Below are 7519 nucleotides of genomic sequence, written 5' to 3'. Positions count from 1 at the left end.
AGGAATGCCCTTTCCACCAGCAAACTCCTACAAACCCACAAAGCCCCACTTCCAATGCCCTCTCTTTCCTAAGAAGCCTCCCCTAGCTCTTCCTGGAAAGGTGTGGATGCCTGTGTGTCTGCCACCTGGGTGCTGGTGTTTCTACCTGCAGCAAGGGAAGGTAACTCTTTGGCTCACTCAGGAATGAGGGACTTCAATTAAGTCCCTGCCTACTCTGAGCCTTAGGTTTCCCTCATGGGAAAATATGGAAGGTAACAGAATTGGCATGCTGGGTTTTGAGAGGCTGGAGGGAGATGAAGCCGGTAAGTCTGTATTTAGCTCTGGCCTTGGTGCAGTCAATGCTGGGGAAGCAGACATTATCATCATTACTGTTATTACTTTAATAACACCATCGTTATTAGTTACCTCTGAATCTCTCAGGACTCAGTGCATAGTAGGCATTTTACTCAGTAACACTCATGGAGCACAGAGGCTCTACTTGGCAAAACCAGGAGCCCTGGGGAGGACAAGCGTTCCCACAGGCACACATAAATGCGTGCTCAGACACCCGCACACCCTGCACTGGGCTCTTACCTTCTGCTGCGCAGCCTCCGACCAGCAAGACCACAAGGAGGCCCACGGTACCAATCACAGACGCCACACCAGGGCCCCAGGCAGGCGCCATGCTTGGCAGTGACCTGCAACCTCCAACCTCCACCCTGGAGGGGGGGATGGCCCCAGTCCCTCACAGAGAGGAGTCGAGCCGAGCCAATCGTCAGATGAGGCAGCGTCTGCAGAAACAAGGGAGGGGCCATGAGAGGGGAGTGGGGGAATCCTGGAGGCCTTCCTGGAGGAGGCAGCAGGAGGAAGGGGGCAGCAGAAGGGTCATAGGATGGGGAAAGACAGGATTATAGGACGATGTGGGAAGGACCTAGGGTGATGACGGGTGGAGAGAAAGTGCTGAGCCCCGACTACAGATGGGAACGTTTGTGTCCCTGCCCCAAAGGCATGTTGGAATCCTAACCTGCAATGTGATGGTATTAGGAGGCAGGGCCTTTGGGTGAAGATTAGGTCATGAGGGTGGAGCCCTCCTGAATGGGATTAGTGCCCTGATGACAGAGGCCCCAGAGAGCTCCCTCACCCCTTCCACTCTGTGAGGACACAGCAAGAAGCCAATGTCTATGAACCAGGAGCTGGACTCTCACCAGACACCAGACTTGCCCGCATGGTGACTTTGCACTTCCAGCTCGCACAACGGTGAGAAATAAATGTCTGTTGTTCATAAGCCACCCAGTCTCTGGTATTGTTATAGCAGCCCAAACTGCAACAGCCCCCACACCCCGCTGAGTCCCAACACCAGACTGAACCCCAGATCCGGACAGAAGCCCCGACTCCAGCCAAGCCCCACACCAGAATTGAACACCAGCTCTAGCATGTGCTCTGAACACCCAATTCCTCCCCCACATAGCCTGGAACTCCGGAAGGATGAGGTTCCAGCTAACCCTGCCCACTGTCCCACAACCCGGCCCGTTCGGCCACGTCACATCCTCCAAGCACACACCTGTTGGTCCTGCCCTGCTTTCCCACCTGCTGTGGCTCCCGCCGCCCCCGGAGGAAGCCGCTCCTGCTGACAGCCACACCGCCTGAGCCCAGTCTCCCCTACAAGCCTTTGCCCCTGCTGTGCCCTCGGCCAGAAATGCTGTCCCCTCCCTCCCAACACATGACAAGTCTCAGCTCAGTAGTCACTTCCCCTGGAACCCTCCCTGCCCCTCGAAGGTCAGCCCCCCCACCCCATTCCACATCCCACGGCCTCAGAAATGACTAAGACCATCCTCCACAACATATACCCTAGTTGGTAAATTAAATGGAATGTTAATCACTCAGTGTCTGTTTCTCCCACAAGAACCTAAACTCTTCTAAAGGCAGAAGGATCCCTTGTTGCAAGAGCAGAACCCTGGCTGGCCCCCTCCCCAGTCTCCACTTTGGCCAGAGTCACGGCAGAGGGCTGGGGGGCGCAGGGAGAGGCCCAAGGATAAGGCCCTTTGGCCAGGGCAACCCTGCACCCACCCCAGGCCGCACTCTGGGTGTGTCTGGGCCATGGCCACAGGGTCGAGTGCCACATAATGATGGGGCAGCCCCTATCATCTGGCTCCCAAAATACCCTGCTGCGGTCACCTCGCCCAGCCATGAAGCGGCCCCAGGGGAGACTGGGTGGTGGCAGGTCATGACCCAGGGTAGAGAGTGAGGAAGCTGGGATGGGAGGTGGAGGTACAGGGGCTCAAGCTGCACACAGTCAGACTAGTAACTGACGTACAGACTCAAAGAAGGAATCTATCCAGCCAAACCATAGACAGGCACTCAGTCAGACCACAGACAGACAGGGAGACCAGAAACAGCCACAGATGGCTGCACAGTCAGGAAACAGAGATGGAGCCACACGCAAAGTCAGGCAAATAAAATGTGCGCATAGTCAGACCACGAACACAGGCAGGCACAAAATTAGATCTCAGGCACACACAGTCAGATAACACACACACACAGCATCACAGTGGGGCAGGGGCTACGCATACATGGCCAGGCCGCCAGCACAGGCAGATCAGAGATGCACAGGTCCACACAGAGGCCACAGACACACAGCAGACAAGAAACTCACACAGGGTCACCGGCAGGCAAAGAACACTTGCACACAGTCAGACCACAAACACAGACAGGAACAACATCAGGCCTCAGACAAACACAGTCAGACAAAATACACAGGTAGGTCACGGTGGGGCAGACAATACACATACACAGTCAGACCACTAGCACAGTCAGATCAGAGACACAGCCCGACAACAGACACACACAGGCAGTCAGGCAAGCAATACAGGTATATGATTGGGCTACAGTGAAATATAAATACGGAATCAGGTCAGAGATCTGCGGTACACAGGAAGGTAAACTAACACACAAACCCCAGGCTGAGATGCGTGCACACAGTCAGGCTACAGAGACAGGTCACACAGCACACCACACTTCCACCCAGCCAGACAGTAATCCAGACATACAGAGCCAGATCCCCTCACCCACACATATGTGCAGACAGGCATGTACACAGACTATAATACGCACTCAGACACAACCCGTTGGGGACTGGGCAGCTGGAAAAACTGGAACTCGAGCACAGCCCCTTGCTCTGTACCCCAGCCATGGGACCTTTAAGAGTAAAAGTGGCCGATGAGGAAGGTGGAGGCCCCTCTGAGGCCAGGCCGACCACAGCAGCTGGCCCCACCCACAGATGCACATCTGCTTGACCACATCTGGGGAGAGGGCTCAGGCCCAAACCGCTTTGGTTAGCTGGGTGGGCCCTCAGCAAGCCTCTGGGGAAATCAAGGCAGCACAGCAAGCCGGCAGCACGGAGGGGCTCGAATACAGGGCTGCCCAGCCTATGATGGGCCCCCAGGGGAGTGACAACCTATTCCAGCCTCCGTCTCCCCACCTAGGATACCAGCTGGCAGGGGCAGGGGCCACCTGCAGGAAAGGCCTGGTGTAGGGGCCCGAGTTACAGCCCATCCCTCCTCTGTCCACAGCCCTTCTGGGTTACCCACTCTCCACAGCCCACGGGAGCCAGGGGTAGCGCCTTCTAAACAGGCAGCTCCCATTACCCCCTGGCTCCTGCAGCCCCGGCCTTGCTGGGCCCGTGCCTTCTGATGTCCGGGCAGGATGGGCTAATCCAGATGCAGGCGGGCAAGGCCAGGGGCTCCCGACTCCCTCTAACCCAGCCTGCTGGGGTCAGGTGTGGGGAGGGAGAGGGCACAGCATGGGGAGCCTTCGAGGCCTGGGTGATGAAGTAGGAATGAGGGTGGGCACCCAGGACAGAATCGGAGAGGAGAGGGTCAGTCACCCCTCGGGAGATAGAACATGACAGTGCCTCTTCAGCCCCGGTGAACTCGGGAGGAACTTGCTATGACAGAGGTTAAGACCCTGCAAAGCCACGACCCTCCCGCTTCCTAAGAGTCCCCGAGTGTGGGGTCATCTGCAAGGGACCTGGGGAGAATATAACAAGTCCTGTCGGCTCTGCCTTCAAAACCTATCCCCAATATGCCCGCGGTTACTTTTGCGTCTTCCTGGTCCAGCTCCATCATCACCCACCTGAGCCAACACACTGCCACCCTCACCCCCCATAGTCTGTCCTCACCCCCAAGCCAAAGGACCCCTGTGAGCACCTGGGTCACATCCCATCCCTCCTCTGTCCACAGCCCTTCTGGGCTACCCACCTCCCTTGGGGTAAAAACCCAAGTCCTCCCCCAACCCAGAAGGTCCTGCAGGACCTGCCCCTGTCCCTCCCTGCCCTCTCCCGACTCGCTCACCTGCTCCAACCACAATGGCCTCCTCACTGTTTCTCCAACAAACAGGTATGGTCCTGCCCCAGGACCTTTGCACTGGCTGTTCCCCTGCCTGGATCTCTCTGCCTCCAGGTTTAATGTTAATATTATTACTTGGCTAAGAACTAAAAGGTGAATGGAAATGGGGGTGCGTGTCATCCAACAAGAAACAGCAAGAAGCAGTACCTAGAGGCCCTAGGAGAGAGATGGGAAGAGATTAGAGCAGAAACACAGGACAGCAAGGAGCCCCAGGCAGCTCTGGGCAGGAAGAGACGTGGCCAGGTTGGCATCCAGCCAAGTCTCCCTGCGCCTCCTTCAGGAAAGCAGCTTGGAGCACCAGCCCTCCACTGTCAAGAAAGGGAAACTGAGGCAGGCGCGTTGGGGCTGCGGGATACCACAGTGCCCAAGTTCCTGGAAGATGGTGTGGCTGTGAAGACGGGAATAGCCTCTGGTGGGAGCTGTAGGGAGTAACAGGCAGCAAAGGGCTGGAGAGGAAGGAAGAGAGCAGCCCCGGGACCTGGAACCAGGGTCCTGGGAGGGTCCTGCCCAGCTGTCAGCTGAGAGCTTTCTCTGTGCCAGGTGCTGAGCTGTCCACCATTTGCTCCCAGCAGCCAGTTTTGGGGGAGAGGGGTATGCCCCCCTTTCAAAGATGAGGAAACTGAGGCTCACAGAGGAGGCCCTAGGCACTTGCCCCAGGTCCCCAGCTGGGTCCTGTTTCCTTTGGACCTTGAGTCCAGAGCCCATATTTAATCACATGGCTCCTTCCTTGGCCACTGGGATCTCAGGAAAGTGAACGACCCTCTCAGGGCCTCATACACCCTGCTGGGCAGCCACTGGGGGACCCCAGCCTGTGCTAATGGGGGACGAGTGGGCGCCCATTCCAGCCAGGCGCCGGGGCGTGGGTCACGCGATCTATGAGCTGGCTTTGTGTACCCACGCAGAGCAGGGAGCATAAAGGGGCGATTATGACCCAGGACTGCGAAGCGCACAGGCCGAGGCGGGGTCTCCTGGGGCCTGAGGCTTCCCAGGGCCTCTCTCTGCCCCACCTGAGTGTCCATCCTGCACAACTCTGACCCTCAGGAGACCTCCCACGGCCTTGGCCCAGGGAAGGGAAGCTGGTGATGCTGGCAGTGGGCAGTGGAGCCGAGGACACCTGCTGCTGGACCACCTCTCCGCCCTCACACCCACCCCTACGCTCCCCCTCCCCACCGCCTCCCTTCTGGGCCAGGAGACTTTCAGGACAAAGCCCCAAAGCCCCTCAAGGCAGGAGCCGGGCCTCGCTGGATAACTGCCCCCAAAGTGCCCAGCAGGGTCCAAGCTCTAACTCTGAGTCACTGGAGGGCCTCCACGCCCCCCACTGGGAAACGCTCAGAGTTAGGCCGGCCCCACCACCTTCCAGAACTGGGGCGAGGGAGCTGCCTTTGACTATCGATTTGTCTCAGGGGCTGTCCCAGGATCAGGAGTGGAAGGGCAAGCCCCAGAGCAGGGGAATCAGTAACCCCAGCTAGGTGTCCCCATGTGCCAAGCCCTCTGGCATGATCCGTGAGCTTCCTTCTGTTTGACATTTGAGGAAACTGAAGCTCAGAGAGGGGCTGCTGCTTGCCAAGGGTCACCCAGCATGGAAGGGGCTGGGCTGGGATTCAAAGTCAGAGACTGGTTCTCATTCGAACCCAGAGCCTGCACTCCCCGAGTGCCCAGGCTGCCAGGCTCGCCCCTACCAGCATGTCCCCTGGCTTCGTAGAGGAGCTTGAGATACCAAGATCATGGTGCACCCCTACCCTCCAGGGCTCCCCAGCTCCTCTGTTCAGCGTTCTGGGACCTTCCTGAAGGTACCCACTGTTCCCAGAATGCAGTGGTCTGCCTGGGGCCTCTGGGCCTTTTTTAACTGAGTCCATCTCACAGGTACACCCTTCCCCAGCTGGTCCACCTGTCAACTCATCCTACAAGCTGAAGCCACAGATCCCCCCACCCCAGGACCCACCCTCAGTTCAGCTCTGACCCACACCCCTGCAGCTGGGAGTGGCTGTGTCTGCTATAAAACCTCCCATGGGTCTCATCTACGTCCATTAAAATCCAGATCTGCTGACCCCAGTGCCTTGCTTGCCCCACTGGCCTCTGGTTCACACAGGGGCATTTGTGTATGCTGTTCCTTTCCCCAGCATATCCTTCCTCCTTCCCCATCAAACCTCAGCCTTCACACTTATTATGTCACCTCCTCCAGGAAGCCCTCCTGAATGGCCCAGGCTGGATCAGAACCCATTCTGGGCTTCTCCAGCACCCTGTGTCTCCCCTCACAGCTCTGCTCCCGTCACGGGCCTGTCATCCTCCAGGATGGGAGCCTTCTCCCCACCCTGAGGAACATGGCAAGGCCCCAGCATGTACTGGATGCCTACTGCATGCCTGGCCCCACCTGGCACTTTACCCACATCATTCTTGTGGTCACATCCATTGCAGAAGTGGAAACTGAGGTAAGAGGGAGACACTGCAGGCAGGGGAGGCCCGCACAAACACCGCCAGCTGCAACTTCCATCTGCTCTGTCAGCTTGAGCCTTAAGGGGTAGAAGTGAGACTCGGGGAGGGGCAGGCAGGACATGGGGGGCTGGGCCCCCGCCGGGAGAGTTGGGGAAGTTCCTCTGAAGAGCAGCCCAGGGCTAAGAAGAATCTTGGGAAGCAGGACTCTCAGGCAATAAAAGGGGTCCCTGAGGCAGAGGTTTCCTCGGCCGACAGCGGGAGGTACACAGGCATGGAGCTTGGGGTCAGGAACGGGAGGTGAGAAGGTGGGTGCTTGCCCTGACCCCCCCAGTTTATTAAAGCCCCAAGGAGACACAGCGTCGACCTGGGATCCACAGGCCAGAAGGGCGCAGGGACAGATGGAGAAACTTTCCGTGAGTTTTAGGGGTGATTAAGAGCAGAGATCTCAGTCACATACTCCCCCCACCCACCATGGTCCAGCCGCCTCCTCCAAGGCCCAGGTCCCCGAGGAAGGAGGCAGAAGCCCCCCAGCAGAGGGCCGTGGGCTGGCAGCTCAGGCTGCCCAGCCTGGCTCCGCCCCCAGGAGGTGGGGGAGGAGAAGGGCTGGGGGCCAGTCGGGGGAGGGGACCCCGCGGAGCATAACGGTCAGGAGTTTTCCAAAGTGAGGGGGACAGGCCTGAACGGGGCGCACCGGAGTGCGGGCT

The 7519-nt window shown here is 58.3% G+C and overlaps 1 pseudogene; it reads right to left on the bottom strand.

Moving 5' to 3' along the window:
• Positions 1-7519, bottom strand: part of LOC102756478 — a 62780-nt pseudogene that overhangs the window by 54987 nt on the left and 274 nt on the right.

Source organism: Myotis davidii, unplaced genomic scaffold (assembly GCF_000327345.1).
Source record: "Myotis davidii unplaced genomic scaffold, ASM32734v1 scaffold341, whole genome shotgun sequence".
NCBI lineage: Eukaryota > Metazoa > Chordata > Mammalia > Chiroptera > Vespertilionidae > Myotis > Myotis davidii.
This window is presented reverse-complemented; position numbering and strand designations above follow the sequence as displayed.